This window comes from Toxorhynchites rutilus, chromosome 3, assembly GCF_029784135.1.
Source record: "Toxorhynchites rutilus septentrionalis strain SRP chromosome 3, ASM2978413v1, whole genome shotgun sequence".
In the NCBI taxonomy this organism is placed as follows: Eukaryota; Metazoa; Arthropoda; class Insecta; order Diptera; family Culicidae; genus Toxorhynchites; species Toxorhynchites rutilus.
The window spans coordinates 281,362,558-281,383,808 of NC_073746.1; the positions used below are offsets into that span (position 1 = coordinate 281,362,558).

General features: G+C 38.1%; 1 protein-coding gene across 1 annotated transcript in view; it reads left to right on the forward strand.

The window, feature by feature from the left end:
* LOC129780275 (FMRFamide receptor) overlaps nt 1-21,251 on the forward strand; it is a 239,646-nt gene that overhangs the window by 24,104 nt on the left and 194,291 nt on the right. The window lies entirely within an intron of this gene.

Below are 21,251 nucleotides of genomic sequence, written 5' to 3' on the forward strand. Positions count from 1 at the left end.
CCGTGTAGTTTTAAATCACTTGCCGTACTGTCAAATTGAGTTGTTTTTTCATATCATTTATTCAAAATCAGAATCGGAATCCGATCCCGGAAAACTCGACACCATATCACGTCATCTAAAAAAAAGGACCGTCAGATCTGTTTACTCAAAATGTAAATGTTTTGTTTCATATTCCGAACACTTCATTTTTTCATGTTAAGTGCTAGAAAAGGTAAGATATTTTATACAGAAATCTTCATTAAAATTAGTATTGAAGTAGTGTTCGGAATAAGAACGAAGTTTCGACGCATGATTCAAATTCCGAACAGAAGATGCTTGAACACACTATGTTCAGGCAAATACAGCAATAGTTCACAAATTGGGGTATAAGGACAATCCAATTCTGAAGCAACAATATAAAAAGAGCATTGGTTAACAAATGTTTGTAAGCTCTTTTCTTGCAAAACGTAGATCGCAGGCGCAAACCAAGGCCTCACCACTACTACACTGTCACCTGATATATGTAGACAGCCCCTTTTACGGACCTTAACTTTCAAAGATACGAGGAACATACCATTTGCGAAACCTTTAATGGCCCACAAAGCTTAAATGTTCGGAATTTGTGACAAAACGGTGCATAGTTTTCTTGTAAGCTGAGGTTTTTTTACATCATGTATCCAAAATCAGAGATAATTTTTTTTTCAAAAATTCATAACTTTCGAACTACTGGACCGATTCAGATGATCAACATATCAAATTAAATCCATTTAGCCAGTCTCGAGACCATGTAAACTATAAAAAACAAATACAATCAATAACTACGAAAACAAAATCTAAATTTTTGGCAAGTGTAACATTTTTCCAAAAAAGACTAGCTCAATTGACTTTAATTTGAGTGACTTGACTTTAATTGCATTTTTGCTGTTCAGAATTTGAGACAAAAGTGTTTGGAATATGAGTCAGTGACAAAAATGGTGTTCGGAATTCAAGACAAATGTGATTAAACATATTTTTAGTATTTCACCATGAATATGTGCACGGCAAATGTGCAAAGAATGCACGATTGTGTATACTGTATATTGTATATTGTATATTATATATTGCATATAGTATATTGTATATTGTATATTGTATATTGTATATTGTATATTGTATATTGTATATTGTATATTGTATATTGTATATTGTATATTGTATATTGTATATTGTATATTGTATATTGTATATTGTATATTGTATATTGTATATTGTATATTGTATATTGTATATTGTATATTGTATATTGTATATTGCATTCTAAGCCCCTCATATGGAAAATCAATTTTTTTCATTTTTTCTTTGATTTATCCTATTTATCTCGTGGTAAAACTCTACATAATCCGGGGCGAGCACAACAAAATAGACAGCTGAAGAACGATCCATTATCGAATGGTGCGCGAACAAACATTTGTGGCGATTGATTTTACTATTTCAAAATTGAAACAAATTATTTCAGCTTTGAAACTTTTACCAGCAATCGAGTTACACTCATACTAAACGTTTTGCAATGCATTATCGGCTATTGTAAAGGAAATTCGCGAGGCAACCAATATATCTAATCATAATTACGTATACTCGTTCGATATAACTCACGTGAATTGCAATACCAACAATTAAAATCTCATCAAATTTCATATCTTACACGTTGCAATAGAAGCAAGTGCACACAACAAACGCATTGTGAAAGTTTGGCTACCGCTGTTGCCGATGTGGTTGTTACTGCTGATGTTGACATTACTCGAAGAGTTGGTTAAATATGAAAACAAAAGCAGGAAAGCAAAAGTCTTCGAGGTTTGTATTGGTATGTGTCTTGGCTAAATTCAGCGGCCGAGTCATATCCAGAACCCATTATGTTGTTCTGGCTCAAATCAAGTTCTATTCACCAAAGCTGTATTTAATCGTTGGAGAACACATCATAGTAGGTGTTATCGTATGTTACCTACTTATCATCATCAGTTATAGTGATATCGTAATGCATAGAATTCTGCACAGTTAAGCGCTTGTGATGACATATCATAGCATGAAAAATTACCGTTACTATAAGAAGGTTTCACGTAAATCATGAATCACAGAATTCGACAAAATCATGTTATATTTGCTCAAAATTTTCAAAATTCCTTCATTGTGTCGTGACTTATAATCCGGACACTGTTTTATTCATGGTTTGACTTCCGGACACTTTGGCTTTTAATTCCGCACACTCTTGTGCAACTCCTTCAATAAGAAAATTCATCGTTTACTTTGATCCACCGTTCGGATTTAGAATCATCTTCTGGATGTGCTTTTTATTCCAGACATGAGTTTGTGAAACACAAATATTTGTTCTGATTTTTGTCATTTTTTTTATCAACAGCTAGGTACAATGCTTGACACTACATTAAATTGAAACAATAGTAATAGTATCAGTCACATCAATTCAACATGCAGAATATGTTATGGTTTTGGTATAATATTGGATATCATGAAAAAGTGTCCGGATTCAAAATCCGTCCGGACTCAAAAGCATTACTGTACTCGGGATTAGTAATTTTATACCCTAAATGTTACTCTCTCAACCCTAGATCAATGAAATTTACCAAAGTATCTCAATATTAAAAATATTTTCAAACTTTTCGGCATTTTAGTCAATACTAAGTTGGATCGGGATCGGCCATCCCAAAGCCCCAACACGAATCCTAATGAGAATTTATGGGCAACAAGGTGGACAAAACTGGCAATACGAACAAGCAAAACTATTTTGCTGCGTTGAAGAAGACTTGGGATGAGCTGGAGCCCCAACACTTCCGGAACCCGTGGAGAGTATGCCAAAGCGTTATCGAAGCCAAAGGTGTTGTTACCGCGATTACCTTTCGGACCTTGGGAATCAGTGCTTTTGATTAGGAGATTGGAACGACAGTACTTTATTCTCCTTCGAGTATAATAGACCGATATTCGGAGTGATGGATAGTTGATGGATGGATATTTGACTTTCCAATGTAGACTAAGACCAATTTGCCTATTCCTATTGGTTTTATAACGCAAAGCGAGAGGATGAGTGGGTAACAAAATAGAACAATGTTCGTGGGTCTTTGATAAAGATCGGCAGATCACAACCGGATGCTGCGATGAGCTGATAAGAATGATACGTTAGAAAGAGTATGCTATCTAGACCTATTCGAGCGGTTTTGCTCGTCCATAAACTACGCGTTGCGTGAACAGGTGTCATATAGACTATTCATAATTTGTTTTTATTATTGTTTTGAAATAAACCATGAAGTGATGTTTTTTATGTCATACCCTAAAAGTACTCATTTAGGAACAAAAGTCATTTATTCAGTGTATGTGATTTGTTTGTAATTTTGCTCCAAATAATGAAATACATAATCGTTATTAGACATTACAACTGAATTCTCGGAATTGAGTATAAAAATTCTAAAATATAATTTTTACTATATAAAATTGCTGTATGAGATCAATTATGAATGAACTATAAATACAGTGAACCGTAAAGTTCAACAGCTGGTTAAGAAATTCATCAGTGTAGACGAAGGGAAACATTCCAAATTAATTCCGACATTTCAATAGCCGAAAGTTAAATGACCAGTTCTGAAACCAACGTTTTAAATTCTTCCAAAACAATTCCAAATTTGATCTTTCTTTGTCGTTATACTATAACGCCGATTTATCGTCACGAAGCGTAACAATCCATAGCGCTCGCGAAAGAACTCGTATGCGAGATTTGGCGTGACTGATAATTTATTCCACGAAATCAGTCACTCCGATAGGCGCAGAGATATGGCGACGGAGACGCGGTCGCACCAGAAAACATTTGTATGGAGACGCTGTCATTTTTTTAAAAAATTTTCTTATTTTGTGAAACGTCACGCCAAATATAATCGAGTCTTCGGTCCGCTGCAGATGCCATTTTGTGTTGAATACAGCTTCAATCAAGAAGCCCCACGCACAAAAAAAATCATGACGAACGTCGTCACATTCTGGCGGTACACTACGAAATGGCACTGAGGTACGCGAGCACGTTTGAATTAGGAAGGTGCAACTGTGGCTTCACCACCGGAACCGGAATGTAATAAACATTTTTTTAATGCTTCACGCCGAACAGCAGTGGGGTGGAAATGTGATTTATTCGAACGTTTTCGGGGCATACGGAAGAGGAAATCACAATGAGTTAGTATTTTTCTTCTGGAACATTCAATTTCTTCCCGTAGTAAAACACGCTCTGTGTTGGGAAGGGTCATTTCGAGTTCCATAAAAGTTATAAATCAGTTTGAAGTTCTTCCTAGGTTTTCCATCTCCTTTGGGTGGTATACTTCAGCTAAAATTAAAACCCCGTTCATCGACTCTAAGGGCGCTGTAATGGTAATTTAAGACGCCACTTTACACTCCATCAATCCATCGTCCCCTTTAGATCATTGGTTCACTCAAGTGTGGATTTAGGTTTGCCTTACCATGAGAGATAATCGTTTAGTCCTTTCCACCGGCGAAGTGACACCCTACAGGTATTCGTCCTAATTGAATCATTTACTTTTATGGCAAATCATCACAGACTTTCGGGACGGTACGATATTCCTTGGGCTCGTAAAAAACGAAAAAGTCATCGGGCATTTTTAGGGGACCGGAGAGTGAAGGGAAGGACGCATCGCGCCCACGCGGCTTAACTATCGTTGACCCTAACTTTGAATGGTGCTTGCTAAAAATAGATGCCGGTGTGTAATCTCATCATAACACACACATACACACACAAGTTTATAGGGTACTTTACATTCGATGTTAGGGGCATTTATTGATTTATGACAGTGCGTTCTGGAGGGAGAATCGAATAGCCAACGCTGCCGGTAATGGTAGATTTATTGAATATATCTGTTTTAATTAGGCACCGTGTTGCTGATTTTTTTTTTTTTGCTAAAATAAATTAAAATTTATGTCAAATAACTTTGAATACATTATGCCGAGGTACAACTTGTTCTGCGAAGTAACTAATGGGTCGTAAATCGTGAAATTATGCTGATACCTATTAATCATGGTGCCCATGAAATATATCCTCGGGAAAAAACGAACAATATCTCCCAGTGTGCTTCGAAATTCCTATTTATATCAGTTATTATTGTGAATAAATGAGACAAGGGTGGGAGGGGAAGCAATCTGATCACAAAATTCCCACCGAAGAATTTCATTATGCACGATAGTCCTATAAAAACGTTGTAACGACAATCACGTCGACGCCAAATTTGTTGTTTATGTTTTATGGGTTTTGGTCCAGTCATTCTTGTTGTGATGGCTAGATGCAAGGTGTCGTAAATAAGGCTTTGGCCAATTTGCTTGGTCATGCACTAGCGTAAATTTAACAGCTCTCTCGCTCCCCCGAGAGATTTCCGGCTCGTTTTACCCATGTTTGACGAGCAAGTTTCGAAGTTTGGCCATTATAACAAAGTAAGGGGGACGACTGATGTTTGCCTTCTCGGAGAACCATTTTTTCTTAAAGGTGAGTCCTTAGCAATGGATGATACTCCATTTCTAGGGTAGAATATTTTGATTGTTTTTGGTGGATGTTTTTATGAGACGTGTTTACAGAAACAATGATGATATTAGGCGGTCTCAAACAGATTATCTAAGCTAGCTGGTAATTTGCCTCATGACTGTTTTTTTTTGACGTAGAACTACGTCTTTCAGGAAGGGTGCCAAATCAGATAACAGGTCACGTTTTTATGAAATAAAGTTATCGTTAATAACTATTTTCACTTACAATTCGCTAATCTCTAAACGGTTTAAATTCATGAAAACTTTCTTTTTTCCATACATTTTTTCTGCCGATTTGTGTGCTAACCCTACCCGTATTTCTAATGCATATAACTCGAACATTTCATAATAGATCGGAAAGATGTTTGCATCAATTGATAGGAAATATTTCTACGCGTCCATCACTATTAATAAATTGTCATTTTTGATGAGATGAACAATTGAATAACTGTAAAATGTCAAGCGTTATTTAGGCACCCCCACTGCCAAGTTTTGATCGAAAATCGATGTACCTGTGGAAATCCGCTTTGCAAATATGCATGCAAGTCGGGGGTATTTTTGTTCCCACCGAGATGTGTTTCCCTAACACGGACTTCAAAGTGAATGTGCCTGGGGGAATCCGCTTTGTCAAAACATGCAAGTCGGAGATACTTTTTTCTCACTAAGCTGTGTTCCCCTAACACGGACTTCAAAATTAATGTGCCTGGGGGAATTCGCTTTATAAATACATGCAAGTCGGGGGTATTTTTTGGTGTTGAGTACTTTTGTACTCGCTTGTCGTTGTGCAGACCGGAATATGTTTTCCTTAAACGTACTTTTAAACTGAGAAGCCTGGGAAAATCGTCATTTCAGATACTAGAGGTGAATGAACTTTCGCGGTTCGAGAACTACGTAAACATGAGATGTGCAATAACTTCAGAGGGAAATGTAAAATACAATGATCGTTTGACAATCACATATTTTGGTAGTCCTAGGCATCATATCAAACGTAAAAGGACGTTCATCAAATTAATTTATAACGAAGAACATAATTTATTACAAAAATTTCGATGCATTCTGAAATAATATTCGAAGTGGTAAACAAGTGGATTGCATAATATAACTGCGTAGTTTTACGTCGAAAATATGCGGTCGTGTCCTATATACAACCCCTTACAATTTTTCATTTGACTTGATAGTTTATACTTGGTTTAGCTGGTTCTTTCGACGCAGCTTGGGTCGTCTGTTGAGGGATCTCTGGGGAAACTTCGAACAATAACTCGCGACGCGGAACACGGAACAAAATGGTGGAAAAGCACAATTACAACACTTTTTATCGTCGGCGGAAAACAAGACTTGCTACGTAAAACCTAACAAACAAAGAACATCGCGGTTTGGACGGCCACACAATAAATAAACTTATTATATAAATTCTGTACATGTACTGTTTTTTTTTATTATAATTTTTTTTGGTTTCAATTTGGCTCGAGCTCACCGGTTCGTTGCGGCCGTTCGCTGCGTTGGTGCACTTCCGGGATCTTCTGGGCTGGAACTGATGACGGGAACGGGGCGGCTTCGGCTGTACAGGATACTGGATGACGATCACAAGACGGGAACAAACTTCTCACGTGGCACGGCCGTATATCATGTCCGCCGGCGACACTGGTTAGCCAGAGGGTCGAGTTGGCTAAATTGCTCGCACTCACTGTCTCGCGAACACACACGGTAAATACCGTGGAACCAGGAACCGGAAACAGTTGAATTTCTCTGCGAACTAGCCGTTTTACGTTCACACACGGAGGACTTAAACCCTTTTAAATTTAGGGATAACTTTTAGTTAATTTTCGCAGTAATAGCAACTGCGTCCGTCCGTGACCAGATCTTCGCGAAGACTCCCAGATTCTCTTTCATTTTCTCCTCTCAACGCTTTTTTTTCTTTTCAAATTCTTTGCGCGCCTTTTTCAATTCTTTCAAACTATTCAAGCTTTTGACCTTATTCAGGTTCCCTGGTACTTTTCCATTAGGGCCTGTTTCCAATGCCGACGTCCTATCCCTCTTTCGCTGCGACGACAATGAGACACACGATGGTTACTCCGACAATACAAACACAACTTAATACTATTGGTTTCGGTTGGTGTCACGACTAATAAATAAACATTTAAGGTAGCATGCTATACCTGGACAATTAAACCTAGCACTTGCTTTCCGCATATAAATGAATAAATAAACAATGAACTGAATAAACCAAACACGCAATTGTAAATAAACTTAGAATGTATAAATAAATAAATAATTGAATAAATAGATGAATAAATAAATAAATAAATAAATAAATAAATAGATAACTAAATAAATAAGTAAATAAATATATAAATAAGTAAATAAATAAATAAATATCTTTCTTCCCTACTACTAAATAAATAAATACAAAGAAAACTAACTAACGAAAAAATAATCTATTGTGAAACACCAACCTGGGGGTCTGCGATTAACTGTTTTTTTGGTTTATTGCAAAAATTGGACTCATACGTCATCTTTTCTACGACAGTTAATCACACACTCCCAATACTACTTTTTTTTTATTGTCATATGAGAAATAACATTAAGTCAAACACAAGTGGACATGAACTGTAAATTTCTCAAATGACAAGACAGCACAAACAAATATTTTACATTTTTTTGTACAATATCGGTAAAGTCCAAACCCACGGTTGGCCTTCCCACCAAATTCATTATTGTAACCCAACGTTTGGTTACAGACTAAATTAATGACAAAAATCGGGAAGCTATCTGTTTTTCAGCTTTCAAGATATATTAGAAAAAATGAGTTGTTTTAATTTTAAATTACCATGCATCTCCATTAGATGAATGTTGTTGGATCAATTACATTTATCTAATGGAGATGCATGGTAGCTTCAGCGGTCTGCTCAAATGTATAGGAAATTAGTTAAATCAAGTTATTTTGACAAACTAACTATTGAAAAATGTATATGAATTGTTCCAAATGTACCAAAATGTATTTTGATATTTGGTATATTTATAGTCCTGCGAATGGAATAGAATGTAACAATGAATTTGTATTTAGTTTGGAAAGTCTTTTAATAACGATGTTTTAAACAAAACAGTAACGTAAATCGCCAGTGACACTAATCTTTTAGAAGTGGACAAATAAGGTTATTCGTGTTTGGTCAATAACTCGCAAAGGACGAAATGGAGGGTATAAGCATAGAAGGACAATCACCCATGAAAATTGATAACTTTAAGGAAAACATATATTTGGCACATGTAATCAAGGACTAACAAGTCGAGAGAAGGTGCGGATAAAGTCCCGACTCAAGTCCAGATTTTTGAACCATGATTTGTGGCTAGCCTCCGGGATAATCGAGTGAAGCCACCGATCCAATTCACCTTCGCTCATTTGTGTTGGGAATTGAACAATGGGAACGGACCAAAACAAAGGTGATGATATAACAGCGTCTGGATAATGCACTCAACATTTCTTGTATCTTCTTAGCAATGACATAGCGTGAGTGACCGGTTTACCCAAAAGTTGAAGTTTTGGTTATACTGGCCTATGCTTCCTAGAAAAGGCACCATCTCTGTTTTCTCTGTGGAGAACTCGATCCCTAGACCAAGGGCCCAGGATGAAAATTGTTCGAAGTATTTTGTAACGGTTCTTGCAGTTCGAATTCTTTTGATCCTACGATAGACACCACTCCATCATCTGCAAGTTGTCTTAGGATGCAATTTCGTGTAAGGCAATTGTCAATGTCGCTTAGGTTGAAAATGTATAAAATTTGACTTGAACATGAGACCTGGGGGAGGCTCACATAGGAGACTCAACTTACTGCCGAACATCCGTGAGAAATATTCGAATGTTTCTCGCAAAGCAAGTTATATAACATATTAATCAATACAGGTTGCAGATCCCGAGAGTGTAATTTGTCTGATAGGACCTCTTTTGAAACTGAATCAAAGGCCCCTTTCATGTCCAAGAATACCGAAGCCATTTGCTTTTTTGTGTAACAGAGAGTAGGCCATTTGTTTCAACTTATCGATCAAGGAGAAACAAGATATTTTCTCCAACAATTTGCGTATACTTGTCTCCAATCATCCGGAACATTATTATGCTCCAGAAACTGATGAAATATATTCAACAAGCGATGTTTCGCCACATAAAGCTTGAAACACTGGGTATCCCGCCATGGATTGGAAGGCTTTCGACGAAATTTTGAAACCTGGGATAGACTGCTTTGAGCGCAGACCGCGCCGTCGTAGCTCAAACGAGAAATTAAGTTGTACTCCTCCAATGAAGGTAAACCATCTCTGCAGTTGATGGTTACGGCAATCGCGTCCTTTTTCTTTTTGCAGTCAATGTGTCTTGTGAGGTTGTACGCCTTGTTTATTGATTCAGAAGAATTCAACCCATTGGTGATAGAAATTTTGATTGACAAGTGATCACTACCGTTGGGGTCCTGGATTACATTCCCTTTGCAATCTAACGATAGTGAATTCGAGTAAAGCGAGAGGTCAGGGGTGCTTGGTTTAGCAGGAGGTTTAGGTACACGTGTTGTTTCTCCAGTGTTTAAAACGATCATAATGAAGCTGTTACAAAGTTCATATTTCAACTATGAACGGTTGTCGTCGTATTGTTCCCCGCAGGCGGTTCCGTGGGAGTTGAAGTCTCCCAAGTTCAACCGTGGCTCAGGACGGAGTGAGTACATGTCAGCACGTTGCTTGCGACTAGCCGTAACTCTCGGAGGTCAATACAGACTAACTGAATCTTTGCCTCTGATGTTGGCAGGACAACCAACAGATCCAATCTCTCCAATAAGTGGAAGGCCAATTCGAAAAAATGAGTGGCACTTATTGATACCCAATAGCACCCCTTCGTATCGGTTATCACGATCCAAGTGTATAATTTTTAAAACGTGGATTAAAAATTTGAATGTATTCAAATTAGAGATGAGACTACGACAATTCCATTGTAAAACAGTGATATCTCAGATCTCTCTTTTTCGAATTAGACATCGAGAGAGATAATCATTGCAAGGAGAGGCCATGATTGCATCAATTGCTGCAAAAGTGTCTTTACTATTGGTTCCGATGGTTCCGATGGTTCCGGTGGAGTTGGAAGCATTAAAGAACGTGAGGATTTCATCCACGATGTCAGACAACTTTATAAATACCATTTAGAGAGATTGAATTGAAGATAAATCTGGAACAGTTTTGGTTTTGGAGTCCCCTCGAGTGCTGGGTTGTTCAAAGGTGAACTACCTCCACGGAAGCCAGGAGGGACCTAATTTTTGCTTTCCCGCTGTACTCGGTTTTGTAGGCAAGCTAACAGGAGGTTTTACCGGAGGGAGTTGTCGTGGAACTTTGCGAGTTTACACATTTTTGGGAAATAAACGGTATTCCCTCCTTAGCTGTGTCCGCTTCCACTTCATCAACTGGGAAGGTGTCGAAGACATTGTGTGTGTTGATTGGTTGTTGTTATTGGTGTTGGGCACGTGTGTGCTTTTCAGGATTTTCGCGAAAGTTCGCTTCAAACGTTCCTGCAAAGAGCGCTTCAATTTATCTCTACTATTTTTATATGTTTCACATACGGAAAGTTCGTGTGGGGCTCCCCCACAATACGGACACTTATGTTCCTTATCTTTGCAAGGTTCGCCCGCATGTTGCTCTCCGCAAGTGGAACAACTCTTTTTTTTAGCGCAATAAGCTGGCGTGTGGCCTACTGAGTTGCACTTCAAGCATGTCATCGGCTTAGGGATAAAAAGACGGATGGGTAACCTCAAATTCTCTAGCATCTAGGTCTCTCTAGGGGAGACCATCAACCAGCAAAAGTGACTCGAAACCAGTCTGACGGTGTAAATTTGTTTTTATCCCCTTCAAGGTAAACTGTACTGAGCTGGGTGCAGTCGAGGGCAATTTTTTTTAATGGCCAACACCTTTACTCGTAAGGAAAACCATCGCCCCTACTTATCCAAGACGAGCTCCTTCAGCGACCTACCCCCTCCAGGCCACCCCGAAGACAACCACCCGTCGTCACAATTGGATTAGTTAAAGTTAATAATATATTCAAGAGTTAAATGATTAATTTATCAAAGTATTAAAGAAAGGAACCATTAAAAATTTAAAGAATTAAAGAATCATGACGGACATGATAATGACGTAACATATCTACACACAAACTACCTGTTCATAATCGAGAGGGCACTGCCTTCATTCGTCTCACTTATCTCGAATTCATTAAAAATTAATATGTCTTCACGAGATTACAAGAAAACTAATAAATCCTCGTCATATTTTTCACCTATCTTTCTTATTGTATTTTTTAATGTTGGCATAAAAGAAGAAGAAGAGAATGGAAAACAATCCTCTGGAGAGAATCGAGTACAAATAAAAATGTGAGAGATTATCAACTTAGCTTCCTTTTTTTGCTCCACTTGCGTAGCGCGTTTTCTCCCGGTGCTCGCTTACAAAAGTGTGTAACACACACTCACATACATAGATATGCGTCCCGGGACGCGAAATAACGTTGAATGGGCACTTTTCTTCTTTTTCTGTTTTGCTGCAAGCACTTCGAGAGTTTTTCATGCCGACTGCAGGCACAGGACAGAATCTCATTCGAAAACAAAATTAGGGAAGGCACTTCAAACATAATGATGAAGTACCACACAATTGTTTTATGTGATTAACACTGGATGTACAATATATTTTTCAACACACAGCATATAAAAATAAGACTTTCTTTTTTCTCTACTGCTATTAGCATATTTAATTGAAGATAACGGCGAACAAATCCTAATTGTAAACACCGGTCGAAAAGAGAAACGTCACATCGCGATACCGAGGCGCAGCGACCAAAAGGATCAAAAGCATTATGCGATACCGAGAGCGCGACGATTAGAAGCACACTGAGAGCGAGAGCACCAAGAGCACCATGATCGGAGAGAAGGCAAGCTAAAAAAAAGATGGCTTCACCTGATTTGATGAGTCACATCAATGTATTTCATCACAAATTCACGACCACTTCAATTAATTCAACCAAATTCCACTGGTTTTCAATTTAGCTGAATAGATAGAACATTTTCATTAGTTTCGCGAATTATAAAAAACTCAAACCACAGAAAATTCAAGCACCAAAAGGGCACAACACGGAGCGAAAAAGAACGCGTCCACTCCAGTGCGCTGCTCAACCCGCACTCTAGAGTGTCTTCGCTTTTCCTTTTTTTAAGAAACGAGGGAGAGTCAGCGTCAGAGATCTCCATATCCGGATTTAGTTTCGGAAATAGGAAAAAGTCACACCCTCGTCACCAGTAATTATGCGTTGGAGGAAAGTGGGTTCAGAATTTAATCGTTCAAGCATATCTTCAGTCACTTTCTTTGATAATGTCGAAAATGCAAGACTGACCGCTGAAATGGTGAATAGTATTTCGAGTTACTTTTTGGGACATATCGACTAGTATCTCCACGATAACACGTGTGATGTTTTCTTAAAGTGTTTGAATTGATGCTGATTTATCGGCTTAAATACGTTCTGGCATACCCTCACAAATACAAGCTAAGGGCGTCAAATCGCACGATTTTGGTGGACAATTGACTGGTCTAAAACGAAAGATGATTTGCTCGCTGAATTCATTGCGGAACACTTCCAATGCAGTCTTATAAATGGCATCGGCCAGGATAATTCGTGCGGCCTTTATATGTTCATATCCGAAACTTCGAAATTTGTCAGTTTGGAAATAAACGTTTTCAAGATAATTGTCAGATACTGCTAACATATGTCTTGCTTAAATTGATTTAAAAATTTCGGCTACTCGTTTTGACGATTTTTATTGCTCTTGTAACACCAAATAAAAACCTTCCTATGTCTTTCGCAACGTTACTCAGAGAAAATCCTTTTATTCGTAAATAGTTCTGCGTTAAATTTACTTCATACTATGTGAATTCGCACCAGAAGTACAGACAACACAGGAAAGTAAAAACCATAACTGCCGGAAGAAGAGGCAATGCACTTACTTGATCTAGTATTCGAATTCTCGGAAGGATCTTCAAAACTTCAACGTAGTTCGCATGACTGAATTTCACAACATAACAACACTCCATTGATTTTGCGTCAATCATTTTTGTATTTGTAGTACATAATGGAGTATTGTTTTCATGCTAATAAAATATACTTTTCTCTACAACGAATTATTTCGATGGTACAGATTTTTGAGATAAAAAGTACAGATGAGAAAGATTTTTAACCCCTCTGGTGCAGATTTCTTCTTCTTCCTCTTCAATGGCACTAACGTTCCTAGAGGAACTTCGCCGTCTCAACGTAGTATTACTTGCGTCATTTTTATTAGTACTTAGCTGAGATTTCTATGCCAAATAACACGCCTTGAATGCATTCTGAGTGGCAAGCTCTAGAATACGCGTGATCACAGTGCAAGTCGGAGGAAATTTCTTTGACGAAAAATTCCCCCGACCAGAACGGGAATCGAACCCGAACACCCGGCATGTTAGTTATGACGCTAACCACTCGGCCAGGGGAGCACTGGTGCAGATTTAAATGTAGCAAAACTGCCTCCAATCACTGAGCAAAGTGAATGAACTTTCAAAATTTTGAAAGATTTTTTTCGAAACAATATAATTATTATGGTTGTGGGACCGCTCCCTCCGCCCCCATTACAGTACGCCGCTGCTTACATGGCATGGCTTCTGCGAATGTTGTTGTTATGCCCATTCTCGCGCCGCTCTTGGAATCACGTTGCATCGAATGGCGATGCATATAAGAGAAGTGTGTAATACGCACCCCCTAATCGAGAATGGATTTATCTTGACCATGCTCTTAAAAATTAAGGTAACAACTACGTCAGTACGTAGATTAGTTAACCTTCAGTCATCTTGATCGTTCTGTATTTTAGATACTGAATAAAAAAAGTGCTACGACTTCAATTTTGTAAGGCGCCCAAATTCTATAATTTCCAATCATACGGTGTTAAATGGCCCAGCAGAAGTATAATATGCTCATAAGCTGTTTCTCTCAGAGACTATAAAGCTCAGTGAAACAGCTTGTATGAATGAGAGATTCCATCAATCTTTTCACTTCATGGCCACCAGTGAAGAGAAGAAACCGTTTCTCCGGTGAGCGTGTTCTCCCAGTATTCGTGCATTAATTCTTCAGTCCGCACTCTTTTTGACGTAGGACTACGTCTTACATTAAGGGTGCCAAATTAGAAAACAGGACACATTTTAATGAAATTAAGTTAACGTTAATAACTATTTTTGCAGCGAATGGATTTCAACGATTTGCATACCAATCGAATCGGAAATTCTCTAAGATTTATTTTATATGCTATACATTACAATCCCATAGTCTGTATATGGCTTAAATCGATGAAAATTGGAAGCATTCCCATTTCCCCATACATTTGTTTTGTCCATTTATGTGCTTTCCCTTACAGAGCTGTCAATAACGGGTAACTTATTCAGCCGGAATAAATGAAAACAACGAAGGGGGATAGCAAAGAGAATATTTGCGAAGTAAACATCACCCTTGCATAGTAAAAAGGCTGTCGCTAGCGTATAAGTATTGCATCTCTTCTGAGAAAAATTCTCATAATATTTCTGTGCTTGAAACAACTAAGGTCGCTTATTCTGCTCGTTTTGTGTTTTATGTTTCCCCTAGAACTGTGAACACTAGCGAATATTTCACTTGAAGTGCATCTGGCATTGCAATTAACACAACCATCCGAGCCATAGAAAAGCAGGAGGTAAAAGAGAAGAGTGCAAATGATTATAAGTCGCTTCAAGCCATCACTGTTTGGCTTTGTATGTGTTGCTTGTTTTAGTTGAGCGAAACTGAGAACTTGTTCATTTTCTGTACATGTGAATAGCACACCTTCGATACATTTAGTTGCCATTTGTATTTGCTCTCGTGCGCATCGCCTCTGTTCTAATGCAACAAGCTCCTAGCTTTGTTGACGGTTTTGACCGAAATTCGAGAAACGATTTTTCATAAACGTTCATTCTTGCGATGTGTTATTTTTATCGCTGCAATTGTGTGCATCTGTTAGACGCGTGTTTGATGCTTGTTGAATGGCAATGCACGGAAGATACCTCTCGTTAAATACTCAGTGCAATGCGTGCATTGATATAATGAAACGAATAACGACATATGACCAATTAGTGAATTGTTCTCGCAAAGGCAAGAAAGAATCGTTGCTTCTCGAAATGATTCTAAAAAACCACGCAAGCCATTAAACCTTGTCAGGGTCTCCGGAACTTTTTACTAAAGAGTTATTTATGAAATTTCGACGTGTTCGCAAATAATATCCGAAATGATAAACCAACAAATTTAAAAAAAAGACTGCGTAGTCCTACGTCCTAAGTGGTCGTGATTCGGATACAACTCCTCGAATTTTTCTTCCCTACATACTTTTAGCACATAATATAGATGCCAGATGTGAAGACATGTTTTTGTTATGAAGATATTTAATTTTGTGAAAACATACTGAGGTCATTTCAAAGTATGTGAAAACAATTGTTTGTGTGATTTATCGAACATGATTTAGAAATATCGTGATGGTTTGCTCATTTTTGTTCATTATGATTACATTTGAAGACATTTATTCGTGTCATGCAGAGATATTTGAAAAAATCATCTGGCATCCCTCACATACAAGCTTTTTTCCTCGAGAGAATGTTATCATCGTGAGAATGTTATCCGGTCGAAAGCGAGCGAATTGCCCCGATCGAGCCCGATGGTAAGCTGATGCGGAAAATATCAAAATTAGAAGGAAATGAACCCTTTCTTACCATTTTCTTCATCTAAAATATCAACTGGGAACTCGACTCAATAAATATGACTCACAGATATCGCCTCTGACTCGGTTTCAAGCAACAACAACTTTGTAGAAATGATGTAGAAAATTACATCGAAAATCGCTTCCAACAGAAATTATTCTTCTTATTTTTTTAAAGCATGTTACAAATGTAAAACTTGCATAGTAGGATTCTATCATTTACTAGCACGATTGCCTATAACCATTGCATTTCTATTCTTGCTGGTTTACGAGAAAATCAGGTGGATCATATTGCTTTAGACACATCTCCTCTATATAAGAGAATAGGAGGATACAACATTCAGTCACACTCCGGCCAGCATAATGTGTTGATGCTGAGAGTCAATTTGGGAATTTTGTTGCTGAGTCTATTGCTCGCCCCGTTCAGTGAAAGTGTTCTGTACAATGCATGATGCGTTGATTGAATAGAATAAGTTGAATCGAGAATAATAAATGTATACATTGTCCGTTGTGTGGGTTAATTTTTTAGTAGCAATTACAAATCGACAGTCAGCCATCAAGCAACACTATCATCAAGATATCAAGGTATTTCCGCCGAATGAAAATTTTAAGTACATGGCCTCAATATAACTCAATATAACAAACCATGAAGAAGTATTATCGAAGAAAGTGAGAAGAAACGTCTCTCCGGTTATGTCCACAACATTAACCACTTGTTTTTTTATTTATTTAAAAAAATCATATTATGATTTTGTTTAAAATTATAGTACAACTAGCTGACCCAGCAAACTTCGTCCCGCCCAAAATTTGTTTTGGTTATCAATACCTTCAAACAATCACGTTTTCTTACTAAGCGCAAGTTCATGAGTCCAATCGCAGAACTGTTCATTGATTGATCTTTTAATCGACCCCGTTGAATTTACCTATTGCTAAAAAATTCCTAGTACTTCTACCTAAACTCATCATTATAATATCAGATTATTTTCAGACACAATTCTCGTTAAAGATTTTTCAACCACTTGCAAAAAACACGTTCCTCCGTTACATGGAATAAATGTTTGATACAGAAAATATGACAGAATAAAGACAGACCGCTCCCCTCTTCTCCCCATAGAGAGGGGGGAGAGTGTCCATTCACCATAGAAACGTTGTGTGCCTCCTAAACTCTTAACATGTCAAATTTGGCTCCAAATGCTTGATTAGTTTTCGAGTTATGCAGAAATTTGTTTTTCATTTGTATGACAGCCCACCCTAAGAGAGGGGGTGGAGTATCTAATCACCATAGAATCATTTATTGCACCCTAAAACCTCCACATGCCTAATTTCGTTTCATTTGCTTCATTAATTCTCGAGTAATGCAGAAATTTGTGTTTCATTTGTATGGCAGCCCCCCCACCCTTAGAGAAGGGGGTGGAGTGTCTAACTACCATAGAAATATTTATTGCACCCTAAAACCTCCACATGCCAAATTTGGTTTCGTTTGCTTGATTAATTCTCGAGTAATGTGGAAATTTGTGTTTCATTTGTATGGCAGCCCTCCCCTTAGAGAGGAGGGAGGAGTTTCTAACCACCATATAAACATTTATTGCACCCTAAAGCCTCCATATGTCTAATTTGGTTTCACTTGTTTGGTTAATTCTTGAGTAATGCAAAAAATTGTGTTTTATTTGTATGGCAGACCTCTCCCCCTCCCCTAAGAGAGAGGGGAGGAGTATCTAACCACCATAGAATCATTTATTGCACCCTAAAACCTCCACATGTCAAATTTCGTTTCATTTGCTTGATTAATTTTCGAGTAATGCAGAAATTTGTGTTTCATTTGTATGGCAGCCCCCCCTTAGAGAGGGGGGTGGAGTACCTAACCACCATAGAAACATTTATTGCACCATAAAATCTCCAGATGCCTAATTTGGTTGCATTTGCTTGATTAATTCTCGAGTAACGTAGAAATTTGTGCTACATTTGTATGGCAGCCCCCTCTTAGAGAGGGTGGAGGAGTATCTAACCATCATAGAATCATTTATTGCACCTTAGAATCTCCACATGCCAAATTTCATTTCATTTGCTTGATTAATTTTCGAGTAATGTAGAAATTTGTGTTTCATTTGCATGGCAGCCCCCCCCTTAGAGAGAGGGGTGGAGTGTCTAACTACCATAGAAACATTTATTGCACCCTAAAACCTCCATACACCTAATTTGGTTTCATTTGCTGGATTAATTCTCGAGTAATTTAGAAATTTGTGTTTAATTTGTATGGCAGTCCCCCCTTAGAGAGGGGAGAGGGGTCTCAAACTATCACGAAAACCTTCCCCGGTTCCAAAAACCCCTACATTCCAATTTTCATGTCGATCGGTTCAGTAGTTACCGAGTCCATAAGAATCAGACAGACAGACAGACAGACAGACAGACAGACAGACAGACAGACAGAAATCCATTTTTATATACACAGAAGAAGTGTTGTATTCCATGAGGACAACGCAGGGCCACACATGTCTATAGTAACTCGCCAAAAAATCCGAGAGCTCGATTAGGATGTTTTAATGCCTCCACCATATAGTCCGGACCAGGTACAAAGTGATTACCCCTTTTTCCTCGCATTGCAAAACTGCCTGAGTGATAAGAAGTGGGATCAAGAGAAGATTGTAAAAATCGATCACTAGAGTTTCAATAAGTCGTCAATAAGGACCAAGACTTCTATGAGAGAGGCATCATTAAGCTACCTTCGGAATGGCAACAAATTTTACAATAAAACGGTGCAAAATCGGACGATCCGAAGCACATATTAAATAATGTTTTGAATTTCACGCAAAAATAATGGATTTCTTTTTCCCCAAACTAATATAAGTTTAGATGATAAATAATGCATTTTGTTTAAAACCACAAATTCCCGGTATACATTTGACAGAATTATCATATGCTTACTGACGCTATGTGACAACAATCAACATCGCCAAATAATTCTGCCTTGCTACAAATACCGATGCAAATTTTCTGAACAAAAGTCAGATAAAAATATGATTAGACCAAAAACACAGATTTAATTTTGGCAACCCTGGCTGTCGTCATTGAATCTATCGTTATTTGATGTACCTTAATGGTGTTTAGTCTGAACACAGCTCTTTGGTGATTGATCACATCTTGCACTTTCGTTTGTTTACGTTTTCATGAACAATGTTTATATTTCGCCTCATTGATGCATGTCATCTGGAGGTCGTTGACTCGCTACTTACAGCCGTGGGCATGACAACGCCGTCATCTGAACACACGAATCATGTAAACTGCTAGCTCGATAGCATCTGCGACAATATTTTCGAGCGCTGAGCACTACAGCTTAATCACAGTCGGAGAAATTCATTTTAGGAGGGATTAAATCTGTTGAGTATTTGTATGTTTTCCTACGGAAGGATTAGATTGGGTTTTTTTTCTACATGATCCGCTTCTTTTTGTTGATATCGGATTTTTTCTTCAGAAAACTGCTCGGCGCTGAATATGAAATGAATTGTTTCCAATCATCCCAGACGGAGAAAAAAATCGTTCTTCGTGATAAGCATCCATAAAACAACAAGCTCTGGTTCGTGTCACTTCAAAGGATTACAAATCCCCCAGTATTCGGTTTGGGTGATTGAATTTCTACAACAATGTTGCTGTGGGAAGCGATTATGTTTCGTGTTCCTTTCTCCGCACAACGATTCAATCAAAAATATTGCGACGTATTCGTCTTCCACTAGTTTCCGACCGGGTTGACTTCGAAGAATGGGTGCTCCGGATCATCGCAAAAACAAACCATAAAACAAGTTGCGGCGCCTCGATGCTTCCTTGGTACGAGGCATCAAAGCGTAGGAAATCAGAACGCTCATTTCTATTCAAATGCACTCAATCTTGTTATGTAGATTCCGCCCCAGGCGCCGTTTATGCGTGCGGATAAATGTTTCCTTCGTTTTATTCTCCGCAGGCGGGGTAATATATTTTTGTCTCTGTCATCAGGGCATAAGAAAGTTCACCGGCAAATGAGATTGTACAATTAAAGGCCATCAATTCATAAGTTATTGCGATTCATTAGTGTCGGAAAATTCGCCCGAATGAATTCGGGGGAATTGCTTGTGTTAATGCTGTCAAACTTCGTGTCGGATGTCCCGTAAGTACGGTATTACGTTCCCTCCGGTGGCGAAAGTTCTTCGTCCGTTTCTTCCTTCTATGTTTAATGGTATTACATTCCTCGCTGGAGAATTTTGCTTCCTTCCTCGAGGCGCTATCACTTGCGCAAGTTTTAGAATTAAGTATTGTGTTGAATATTCGATACCACGCCTATACAGCGAAAAGTTGTAAAAAAAACTCTTAGGGAAGAATCCCCCAGCCAGAAAAGTAATCGAACCCGCAGATCTCACCACCAAAAAAAACGCCTTTTGTTATCTAATGGCATCGGTATAACAGTTCGAACATGACAGAAAATGAGGTATTGAATATGATAGCGTAAAAATTTAATTATGTTGATACCGAATAACAATTACCACACGGGTTATCCGCGTAGAATATTTCGATTCAATTACATATTAAAGGTGAATCCTGGATACGGCAGCGAATTTGTCGGTTATATTCGTTCTCGTCGACTTTCTTTCTTGATAGAGCCAACGCGCAATGTCGACAGTGACAGTCTTAGTATGAGTATAGATGGACAACCAGAGCAGCGAGTATCATCAATCAAAAACATTCTGATGTTATTCTAAAAAAGTTTAAATATTGGGAGCATGCACCGCTCCGCCAAAATTACACAATGCGGATAAGTATTTACTGAGTAACAGTAGCAGTTAGATGTCGTATCTACAACTGTATAGAAAAACCGATTTTTTTTTTCATTCGTTCCATTCCAGTCAGGTGCGATAGATTTCGTATTCTGCTTCTCTCGAATAGCAAAGACACGTGAACAAAAACTTCTTCTCCATG